This window comes from Ips typographus, linkage group LG10 (assembly GCF_016097725.1).
Source record: "Ips typographus isolate SLU linkage group LG10, UJ_Ityp_2.0, whole genome shotgun sequence".
NCBI classification, from domain to species: domain Eukaryota; kingdom Metazoa; phylum Arthropoda; class Insecta; order Coleoptera; family Curculionidae; genus Ips; species Ips typographus.
Window position 1 is genome coordinate 5,381,338 of NC_138431.1, and position 12,104 is coordinate 5,393,441.

A 12,104-nucleotide genomic window follows, 5' to 3' on the forward strand; every position below is an offset into this window, starting at 1 on the left:
AAAAGATTTTTGGTTAAATTATCTAAGTAATAATATAAAATAACTAATTTTTAAGTAGGAGGGAGGAAAACTTTACCTCCTTTCCCCCAATTAAAATCTGGAAACAAAGCGGGACGGAGATCCATTCTGGCGAAAAGGCTTTTGTTTCCGTAGTAATAATTTCAGCGGCAACGAGAATCCATACGGTTTATGATAATTAGTGCACTAAAGGTTAAAAGTAGCCTAAACCTAACCTACAAGTTTCGACTTTGACGCCCTGTAGTTTTAGTCAAAAACTAGATAAAACATACGGAGTTTAATTCGGAAAGCTGGAGAAAGATAGGAGGGAAAGCCATGAATTATATTTTGTGAACACTTATATATTTGTTACCGCCTTGGTGGAGTGAGATAAGCACAAGTTTCACAACAACTCGACGTAAATTGCGCTTTTACCGAATTGAAGCGAGAAAGATAAATTTATAAGCAGCCAGAAGCAATCTAGAGAACTGAATGAAACACCCCAAAATTATGTCACTAAGTGCAGTGTTTATAGACCTCTGTATTATAGTTAGTCTAAATCACCGTTTTTTGATCAATCATCGTCTAAATGTGTAAAATTTGCAACCCTTCTTACACCTTGGTGTATGTGGGGTTGCCTGTCTCGCTTTGCTCAATAGAGCTGGGCCGAATCAATTGCATAAATAGGGCTGGGCTGTTTTACTCGATTTACAGTTTTGATTGTTTTTGCTAATTTAACTGTTATTACTGATTTTTGATTAGTCAAAATATGATTACCACTATTCGATTTTATACGGTTTTATAAATTTAGATCAGATAACCATCCTGTTTTCAACGTTTTTCGAACGGAAAACCCATCTTCAGATACTGCATCAAATCAACCGCAACAAAACAGGAAACAATCCAATTTAAATCGGGGTCATCTTCGGAGAGTTCGGCGTACGTGATATTTCATATCGTAAGTTCATCTTCTTTGGGGAAGGGGGCAAGCACAATAAGCTCCAATTTCCAAGTAAATTGGAGTGGCAGCCGGGAAATAAAAGTCTCCGGAACGTAATCGTGTTTACATCCATGGAAAATGAGACTCGGACTCGGTTTGCACAACATGGAAAACATTGGAAAAGCGATCCATTAATAATAAACTGTGTAAGTTTCCATTAGATCCCGCGGAAGCAATTTGGCGGATTGGACTTTGGGAATGTGGTCTTGAAAAAATTCCGGGGGGTTGATTGCCTCCCTCCGAGGATCCAGGAGATCGACTTCCGCCCGTTAAGTTCGGCACGCAATAGTGGCCAATGGCCGTGATTGAGGACCATCGAATCTGCCAACTTCACCCTCATCCTCCCCTTCACAGTTTTTACGACCGAGCCCAAACGTATTGACTGCGGACGCTTTTTCCTTTACGACTTTCCATTTCCTTTAGGGACGACAAGGAGAATTAATTATTGGCTCAGATAACGGCCACTAGGAATCCCTTCATTCATCTTAGAAAAAGTTAACACCCTGTACGATCAGAGTCCATATAAATTAGATCAGATGATCGAGACGGCATCTGCCTCTAACAGTTAGTTTCTAGTACATTCGATTTGGCGCTTACAAAATGAATAATGTATGACGACAGGGTGCGGTACACGTATATACGAAGAGAGAGTACATCAATATTAAACAGCGCGTTATCCTCACGTTCTCCTATCTGGAAAGACGTGGAAAAAGGACGAAGAATCTCGCCATCCAATTTTGCTGTCGTGTGTCGTTAAAAAGAAGGATTTCCTTCTTTCCCCCTACCCCCTATTTCTCCACCACGGTCCGATGGCGACGATGAGCTCTCGAATAAACTTTATTTGCTGCCGGTAAAACTTTCTACTCCGGTATTCTTGATGAATAAACTTTGAGAGTTTACGTTTAAAAACTTTGCGAGACAGAGAGTTAATCGCTTGTGTGTGTGATTTACGGGCGGAAGTTGATTAATGAAAACCCTTAGACGAATTTGCGTTTGTTCGAATACAAGACCAATCCAAAGCACGCGTGTTGACAGAAAGACAAGCGGACGAGCAGAATTCGTCCAGTAATTATCACGACGGCACTCAGCAACAGTGAAGCAGAAAACTCAGGGTCGTAAAAAGAATGGTGGTAAACTCCTCTAAACACCTTGCGTATCCCAAGTTTTTCCGGCTACTAACTTAAATTAAAACACCCGTATACACACAAACTTTGCCGGGTTTACTGCCGGAAACTTTCGAAGAAGTTGATCGTTGCCGAGAAAATTAGCTATAAACAAGTGGAAGCTTGCACGCGCCGCCATTTTGCATATATTCAGGCCCTCACTTGTCTCCACTTTCTTAGGTAAATTTTCTTCATACAGCAAAAGTTTTAATTCACTATGTAAATATCTCGATTGTGTTAACAACTTGTGGACTTGCGAAAAATAGATTTTTCTTTCGGCAAAACGTGTGAAGAATAGGAAGTGATCGATCCGGGACGGTGTAAATCTTTTAAAATATAAAAGCTCTTCAACACACCCCAAGTTAAAAAAGCAACTCGGCAGAACCCCATCCATCATTTGATACGTACCGACAGCTTAAGTGTCTGTGTGTGTATATGGACACACATTTTTACTCTATCGGGAGAATTCGACGGCTGAAATAGTGAGAGAGAGAGAACCGAAACTCAGACAGGTCAATTTATAATGGATCGGTTCGACGTATGACAGAACCGCATTTTGATAGATCGAGTTGATTTATCAATTCCCAGTTCTGACCCGGGTGGAGTTTTACAAATCTACCAGAGGAAAAACCTCAATAATAACAAAAACCACACACTAAAGATCAGGTGGGATTCCAAGTTTGGAAGAAGACCATTAGGGCTTTTTATAACATCCCTTATCAGCTTATCCCACAATTTACCCTCGACACCACACACTATAAATTCTGATAAGCCCCTGCGGGTATCCCTTTATCTTACTCTTATAAGTGTTTTCGCTTTTGTTTAATACCAAAGAACCTTAAATTGGGTGAAATAAGCACTTAAAATTCTTAATTTTTCAAAAAAATTCAAAGAATTGGGGGGTATTAGGGGTTTTTTGTACTACTTTTTGAAATTCAATATCTCGGTAACATGACAAGAGCTAGAAAGGCCAGTTTTGGCTCATTTTGTAGTATTTTTTATCCTCTTTCTAATGGCGCTTAAATGAAATTTATAAGAGTTCAAATAAAAAAGTTACAATTATTCCAAAATTGAAAAAATGCCATTTTTGCAAAAAGTGCAATTTTGGCAATTTTTTTTTTCTCCACGAAGGTTCCAATGCACAGCAAAGGGCATATTAAATAATGATTGCTCTGACCGTAAATTGGCCGAAACAGAAAATTTAAACGAGCTTACAACTAGATTACGACTGGTGGTAAAAATGCAAACTAATAGTGGTAATGTGAAACTTTGTCATTTGTACCGTCGAAAGTATAAAGTTTTCTCCTCGTTACAAGGTAGTAGACACTTCCTTAGAAAATACGGTACGTGACTTAAAAGACTTAACAGTTTCCTCACGAAAATCGCGAGTTGAACCCAGCAGAAGCAGCAGCAGGTAAAGTTTAACTGATCCATATTCATGAAAGGTCTCTTCTCCTACTAGGGCGACAAAACTGCTTATGCAGCCCCTACAACCCCCTCCTAGCGAACGGTAATTGCCTATGAAACTTAGCTTAACTTTAGCCCCGAAGCGTTTGCAATATTAGACAAACGTGTATCGTACCTTAACGAATTATGACGACGAGTGGATTTAATTCAGCCACCACCCCCGTGTTAACCGATCCGCTACATAGTCGGATTACAACCCTCAAACGATTAATTTGCTTCGAATCCGAACTATCCGGATGCAATATCGACTTCGTATAACCGGTTCAACCGCAAAACTGTGCTCTGGACGGCTCCAGACTTTATCCACCACCATCACACCCTTCGAAACCGGCAATTAACAAAACTTCGATTCAATTAATTCGAATTCCTCCCGGTGTCACAGTTTTCGCCTGCCCTAAAACCAATGTTAATGTCACTGGACTGGTACACAAAAACCATGTAATAAACTAATCTTACAAGGTAATTAGACTAGTAAGAAAATCAAAACCGTCAACTTCATTTTCCTTTTTAAAAGGAAAAAAGATCTTTTTTTTTCTTTAAGATTGCCAGACTATAATTTCGGAACAGAACGGATATCAAAGAGGCTTCTCTTTTCTTTTGCGATTTTTGCCTGCTTTGATCTAATCAGGGACTGACGATTGTTTGCTCGCCGCTCTTTTTCCCTTCAAAGCTCATTACTAGACCCTTTGACGTGATATTATTATTATTCGATGAGTTGACATGGTCTAATTTAAAATGTTTCTCCAGATCCTGGTAAAAAAAGCCCCTCTCTTGGGGGCTTTCTGGAGCACTTGGGGGAAATCCGCAGGATATAAAGAATGCCCAAGTTAATCGGGGGCGCTATGCCGGCAAGCTGTTTAGTTAATAATGTATGATATTGGCGATCCCAGGTCGACTCCACACCGTTCCCGTTTACGCTAAAAGGTTTACGAGTGAATTTTCAGCCCTTAAACTGTGATTCCTTCTCGTTTGATTCGTATAAATTTTAAATTACTGGACGAGTTTTGCGTGTCCGCTTCGCGTCACTACAACTTCGGCTATTTTCGGTCTGATAACCTAATCTAACTCGACTACGACCGAAACGCTTTTAATTGGGCAAACACAAACTGGTCCACTGATTAACAGTTTGACATCAATGAGTGATTTTCTTTTACAGCTATAAACAAAACTTAAAAAATTAAAACTTTTTTTTTATATAAACAAAACTTGCTAATCCTTATTTTAAACACTAGTAAAGTTGGGTTTTACGCACGAAAGAAAAGCAACTGTGTATCCCCTAAACTTCAGTACAAACTTTATCCAACGAAATAAACCGATATAATAGGAAATTCATTACAAAACCAACAGTCCATTATAAAAGTCGATCCGACGGTCCGTGCAGAAACGAAGGGTTTTACCATCGCCATAAAGGATATAGAAAAGAGCGAGAGAGAGACAGAACAGCAGCGTAAGAGAGAGATAACGAGGGAAGTTTGCTTGCGGGGCACGTAAGCAATTATTTATCGCCGCGGCAACTCCTGCTGCACCTTATTTTAATTAGAAACTTACTCCTAGAAAATATATTTTGATTTAATTAAACGGAAAATGCGATTTATTAACCCGCCGGTTAACGGTTTGTTAGTTCTAGTTGCGCTCACTGCATCTAGGGACTTTTAATATGCGAAAATGGTAAAATGGACTATTATTCACAAGTGTCTTATTATTGTCTTTTTAACCGTCAAAATTTGCTCAGTCTGAGCTAGAATCCCTAAGAACCACAGATTAGAACAGTTTTTCAACGATATTCCAGACAAGACGTGGTTTTAAGCTGTTTGACATTTTTTTGACAGTTGTCACGTGACTCTCTAATTAAATAGTGTTCTAGTATCACGTGGCAGCTGTCAAAAACACGTTAATATTGTCAAACTTTGCTCAATATGTGCGGGAATTTTAAAATAGGAAATTTAACGAGGATTCCAAAAATGTGCTTAAAACTGTCATTTTCTCATTCCAAGTAGGTTTTACAGGCGATTTTGTCTCTGACTGCCCTTTCAAACTGTGTTTCTGGCAGTTCAAACTTTGACACTGTTTTTCTAACTGACTGTACTCGATTTTTTAGTGTTTTTTTAGGTTAGTAGATAGGAAACTTAATGAGGATTCCAAAAATGTGGATAAAACTGTCATTTTCTCACTCCAAGTGAGTTTAACAGACGATTTTGTCGCTGACTGTCTTTTCAAACTGTGTTTCTGACAGTTCAAACTTTGGCAGCACTTTTCTTCCTGACTGTACCGAATTTTGTGATTTTTTTTTAGGTTATTGGATAAGAAATTTAATGAGGATTCCAAAAATGTGCTTAAAACTGTCATTTTCTCATTCCAAGTGGGTTTTACAGGCGATTTTGCCTCTGACTGTCCTTTCAAACTATGTTTCTGGCAGTTCAAAGGTTGACACTGTTTTTCTAACTGACTATACTAGATTTTTTAGTGTTTTTTTAGGTTAGTAGATAGGAAATTTAATGAGGATTCCAAAAATGTGCTTAAAACTGTCATTTTCTCATTTCAAGTGGGTTTTACAGGCGATTTTGCCTCTGACTGTCCTTTCAAACTGTGTTTCTGCCAGTTCAAACTTTGACAGCGCTTTTCTCTCTGACTGTACCGAATACCTATTGTTTTCATTCGATTGGCAATCTGAAGCCAAGCCTTCTTCAAGGCATTATTATCCTTGTGTTGAGGGTGCTTAAAATCCCACAAAATGGGGTAACTTTGGACAAAATCAATTTCATCAAAGGGGTAGTAGAGTCAAAAATCCGGTTAGAGGGTACAAAGTGCTTGGAAAAGTAAGAAAATCTCCAGTTTATGATTAAAGGGGTTAAAGTGCATTGTCCTAGGTTTGGTGTAGACGAGACATAATGGCAACACCGTATGAAAACATGAAAACTGACGTCACCCAAAATGACAGCCTACAATCAAAGATCAACGTTCAGTTTAGACAATAATAAATATTGAAAAGGTCGATCCAAGCTTCGAACATCAAAATTGACGACAGGGCTTTTAAGCTAATGCCTTCACCAGAATCATCAGGAAAAAGTTGACATTAACGAAACCAGAAGGGTTAATTTCAAGGGAGAAACCACCCTCAGGAACTTTAAGCACTCCCGAACAGCTTAATTTATGTAAACCAACTATAGAAAGTGCACTAAAAGTATATCGCCCTCTTTCATGCTGTCACATTCCCGTCTCTGTCTCGCCCTTTTTGTGTATAAATATAATAATATTTACTTTCCAGGACGTCTGTTTGCTTTAGCCCTCTCTACAATTTCTAAAAGTGATTTAATTATCCCGGAGGCACGATAAAACAGAAGATAAAGTTGTTTGCTCTCTACGAGAGTTTCGAAACACGTACGACATCACTGGAAGCGAAAAAGACATTTTGATGGCGATCAAAAAGAATAACGAATTAGATCAGAAATTTTGCTTTGTTAAGTATACAGGTGTGGTAAATCCAAAATAGGAAAACCGTGTAACGGACAGAGAAACGTAGGTAATTGCATGCGCGGGAGAAAGACAGAAAACGAAAAAAATATCAAGTAGGCCATATTTTTAGCGCGCTGTTGCCAAACGCCGTAAGTAAGTTTGTCGAGGGTATTGAATAGCGGTTGGCAACAGCGCGCTAAAAATATGGCCTACTTGATATTTTTTTCGTTTTCTGTCTTTCTCCCGCGCATGCAATTAGTTACGTTTCTCTGTCCGTTACACGGTTTTCCTATGGTCGCTTTTGGATTTACCACACCTGTAGAATGTTATCAGAGGGTAGTTTGTGATTGGTCAAAAAAGCAGCTTTTTTAGAAACACACCCTGTATGTGAACCATAATAACCCCACAATAGCACTTTTCCAGTTAAAAAAAAAGTCCAAACTTTAGTGTTTCCAATGACTTGAATCGAGGAAAAGCAAAACAAATTGCATCTATTTAAATAAAGTGTTCTTCCATTAAGCACCCGTTTATCCCAATACATCAAATGGTCTTCCAGTTGAATAAAACCGTTCACTCTAAGTGAATTGTTTGAAGAAACCAGAAAATTGGCGCAATTACTGCGGTTAGCATCTTCGTCTGCCAATCAAGATTGTGTACGTGTTTGGCCGCTAGGTGGAGCCGGTATCCGAGTTAACGAACATGTCCAGGAAAAGAAAATATAATTAAAGACACTCTGGGGGCAAACCGCAGAACAAATAATACCGCGGGGGGGAGAGAAGATAAACAGACGGAAATTGTCGGACGTTTCCGGTGCGTCCATTGATAAACCCGAACGTCCTGTCCCGGTTTAATTATCGTCCTTCGGGACTTTTTTCCCTTTCTCGGTCGTGTTTAAACATTTATTTTCACCCCCGTGCGCTCATAAAAATTCCTCTCGGGTCCTTATTTTTTTTTTTGAGGTTAGATCGAGCCAAACTTTCTCGTAGCCGATCGCGGACAAGGCTTTGTTTCCCCACGGCCACGTGGGATTTTTATTAGTTCTCCACGACCGCAAAATGTGTAACGGACTTTGAGAAGGAATTATCTGGTTTGAAACCTTTTTGAGGGCATGCCACGAACAAGGGGAGAATTCGTCCAGAAAATTAGATTGTAAATAACGGGTGTTCAATAATTGTTATGGTCAGGTCGCCTGGATGGATGGCAATTGTCACAAAAAGCGTATGTCTTTGTGGCCAATCTTAAAACTGTGCGTAAAGAGGTTTATTACGTAACGGAAAACTATGCGTAAATAGCTATTTACACTGAGGTCGTAGGTAAACACCATAATAACGTGTAACAATTTTGTGCAAACTAACATTAAAAAACGTAATGTTTCTGTTCAATTGTTTGTTCAGGCAAAAGAAACTTTGGATTGGTTTCGTGGCCCTATTTTCGATACCGTGTTTCTGAAGCAAAACATAAATAATACGCGGATAAAATTGAGGCTTTTCCCATTCCGGATGAGATATACGACAACCATATCTCATCCAATTTCTATTTATATCACCCCTGCGTCAGCCTTTTGGCTCCCTTATTGAAATTCCATCAGAATCAACATGCAGATGAGATGTTTAATAAAGAAAACCCATCCTTTCTACTCCCTTCGCTTGTGCAGTTTTTTCGAGTGATTTTAGCGATATTCGTTCCGGAATAGTTTCACAAGAATCGATGCATAATTCAAACCGTAACTAAATTATTTACCTTCCATTAGGAGCCGGACAAACAAGTCCGGATATGGAAATGTTTATATACGGTGTCCCCGTTTTCGGGGTAACCGGTCAAATATACGAGTCGCTCCTGCATGCGAAACGATCATTATCCGCTTGTTTTGCTTGTTAACGCGAATGTTGTTTCGTTTTCCTTCTCGAACTAATCTTCCGCCCTCCTGTCTATGATTTATGTCGGGATTTGATTAAAATACAAGTCTTTGTATGGATAATTCTATTTTTGGGCTTAATTATATATACATAGGTGTCCCAAATAAAACACTGTGTTAATTTCTGGCTTTTTAAAAGGCCCTTAGGATTTACAGAGGGAGTAAACCACTTAAAGTGTAGTTCCTTCAGTGCTCTTTACTGTCAAATCAGTCACTCAGTTCGTTTTCATAACTCCAAGTGAGTCAACTCACTCCAAGTGAGTTTAACAGACGATTTTGTCGCTGACTGTGTTTTCAAACTTTGGCAGCACTTTTCTCCCTGACTGTACCGAATTTAGTGATATCTTTTTAGGCTATTGGATAGGAAATTTAATAAGGATTCCAAAAATGTGCTTAAAACTGTCATTTTCACACTGCAAGTGGGTTTTACAGGCGATTTTGTCCTTTACTGTCCTTTCAAACTGTGTTTCTAGCAGTTCAAATTTTGACACTGTTTTTCTAACTGACTATATTAGATTTTTTAGTGTTTTTTTAGACTATTGGATAGGAAATTTAATGAAGATTCCAAAAATGTGCTTAAAACTGTCATTTTCACACTACAAGTGGGTTTTACAGGCGATTTTGTCCTTTACTGTCCTTTCAAACTGTGTTTCTAGCAGTTCAAATTTTGACACTGTTTTTCTAACTGACTATATTAGATTTTTTAGTGTTTTTTTAGACTATTGGATAGGAAATTTAATGAAGATTCCAAAAATGTGCTTAAAACTGTCATTTTCACACTGCAAGTGGGTTTTACAGGCGATTTTGTCCTTTACTGTCCTTTCAAACTGTGTTTCTAGCAGTTCAAATTTTGACACTGTTTTTCTAACTGACTATATTAGATTTTTTAGTGTTTTTTTAGACTATTGGATAGGAAATTTAATAAGGATTCCAAAAATGTGCTTAAAACTGTCATTTTCACACTACAAGTGGGTTTTACAGGCGATTTTGTCCTTTACTGTCCTTTCAAACTGTGTTTCTAGCAGTTCAAATTTTGACACTGTTTTTCTAACTGACTATATTAGATTTTTTAGTGTTTTTTTAGACTATTGGATAGGAAATTTAATGAAGATTCCAAAAATGTGCTTAAAACTGTCATTTTCACACTGCAAGTGGGTTTTACAGGCGATTTTGTCCTTTACTGTCCTTTCAAACTGTGTTTCTAGCAGTTCAAATTTTGACACTGTTTTTCTAACTGACTATATTAGATTTTTTAGTGTTTTTTTAGACTATTGGATAGGAAATTTAATGAAGATTCCAAAAATGTGCTTAAAACTGTCATTTTCACACTACAAGTGGGTTTTACAGGCGATTTTGTCCTTTACTGTCCTTTCAAACTGTGTTTCTAGCAGTTCAAATTTTGACACTGTTTTTTTAACTGACTATATTAGATTTTTTAGTGTTTTTTTAGACTATTGGATAGGAAATTTAATGAAGATTCCAAAAATGTGCTTAAAACTGTCATTTTCACACTGCAAGTGGGTTTTACAGGCGATTTTGTCCTTTACTGTCCTTTCAAACTGTGTTTCTAGCAGTTCAAATTTTGACACTGCTTTTCTAACTGACTATATTAGATTTTTTAGTGTTTTTTTAGACTATTGGATAGGAAATTTAATAAGGATTCCAAAAATGTGCTTAAAACTGTCATTTTCACACTACAAGTGGGTTTTACAGGCGATTTTGTCCTATACTGTCCTTTCAAACTGTGTTTCTAGCAGTTCAAATTTTGACACTGTTTTTCTAACTGACTATATTAGATTTTTTAGTGTTTTTTTAGACTATTGGATAGGAAATTTAATAAGGATTCCAAAAATGTGCTTAAAACTGTCATTTTCACACTACAAGTGGGTTTTACAGGCGATTTTGTCCTTTACTGTCCTTTCAAACTGTGTTTCTAGCAGTTCAAATTTTGACACTGTTTTTCTAACTGACTATATTAGATTTTTTAGTGTTTTTTTAGACTATTGGATAGGAAATTTAATAAGGATTCCAAAAATGTGCTTAAAACTGTCATTTTCACACCACAAATGGGTTTTACAAGCGATTTTGTCCTTGACTGTCCTTTCAAACTGTGTTTCTAGCAGTTCAAATTTTGACACTGTTTTTCTAACTGACTATATTAGATTTTTTAGTGTTTTTTTAGACTATTGGATAAGAAATTTAATAAGGATTCCAAAAATGTGCTTAAAACTGTCATTTTCACACTGCAAGTGGGTTTTACAGGCGATTTTGTCCTTTACTGTCCTTTCAAACTGTGTTTCTAGCAGTTCAAATTTTGACACTGTTTTTCTAACTGACTATATTAGATTTTTTAGTGTTTTTTTAGACTATTGGATAAGAAATTTAATAAGGATTCCAAAAATGTGCTTAAAACTGTCATTTTCACACTGCAAGTGGGTTTTACAGGCGATTTTGTCCTTTACTGTCCTTTCAAACTGTGTTTCTAGCAGTTCAAATTTTGACACTGTTTTTCTAACTGACTATATTAGATTTTTTGGTGTTTTTTTAGACTATTGGATAGGAAATTTAATGAAGATTCCAAAAATGTGCTTAAAACTGTCATTTTCACACTACAAGTGGGTTTTACAGGCGATTTTGTCCTATTCTGTCCTTTCAAAATGTGTTTCTAGCAGTTCAAATTTTGACACTGTTTTTCTAACTGACTATATTAGATTTTTTAGTGTTTTTTTAGGCTATTGGATAGGAAATTTAATGAAGATTCCAAAAATGTGCTTAAAACTGTCATTTTCACACTGCAAGTGGGTTTTACAGGCGATTTTGTCCTTGACTGTCCTTTCAAACTGTGTTTCTAGCAGTTCACATTTTGACACTGTTTTTCTAACTGACTATATTAGATTTTTTAGTGTTTTTTTAGACTATTGGATAAGAAATTTAATAAGGATTCCAAAAATGTGCTTAAAACTGTCATTTTCACACCACAAATGGGTTTTACAAGCGATTTTGTCCTTGACTGTCCTTTCAAACTGTGTTTCTGTTAGTTTATATTTTGACACTTTTTTTCTCTCTGACTGTACTCCATTTGGTAGTGTTTTTTTAGGTTAGATAGGAA

General features: G+C 37.2%; 1 protein-coding gene and 1 long non-coding RNA gene across 3 annotated transcripts in view; both read left to right on the forward strand.

Moving 5' to 3' along the window:
• Window positions 1-12,104, forward strand: part of LOC145734709 (contactin-4-like) — an 85,537-nt gene that overhangs the window by 10,409 nt on the left and 63,024 nt on the right. The window lies entirely within an intron of this gene.
• LOC145734832 (uncharacterized) lies at window positions 6,148-6,890 on the forward strand. Its single transcript, XR_014179506.1, has 2 exons — window positions 6,148-6,443; window positions 6,495-6,890. It is a non-coding gene; the product is annotated as an uncharacterized LOC145734832 (long non-coding RNA).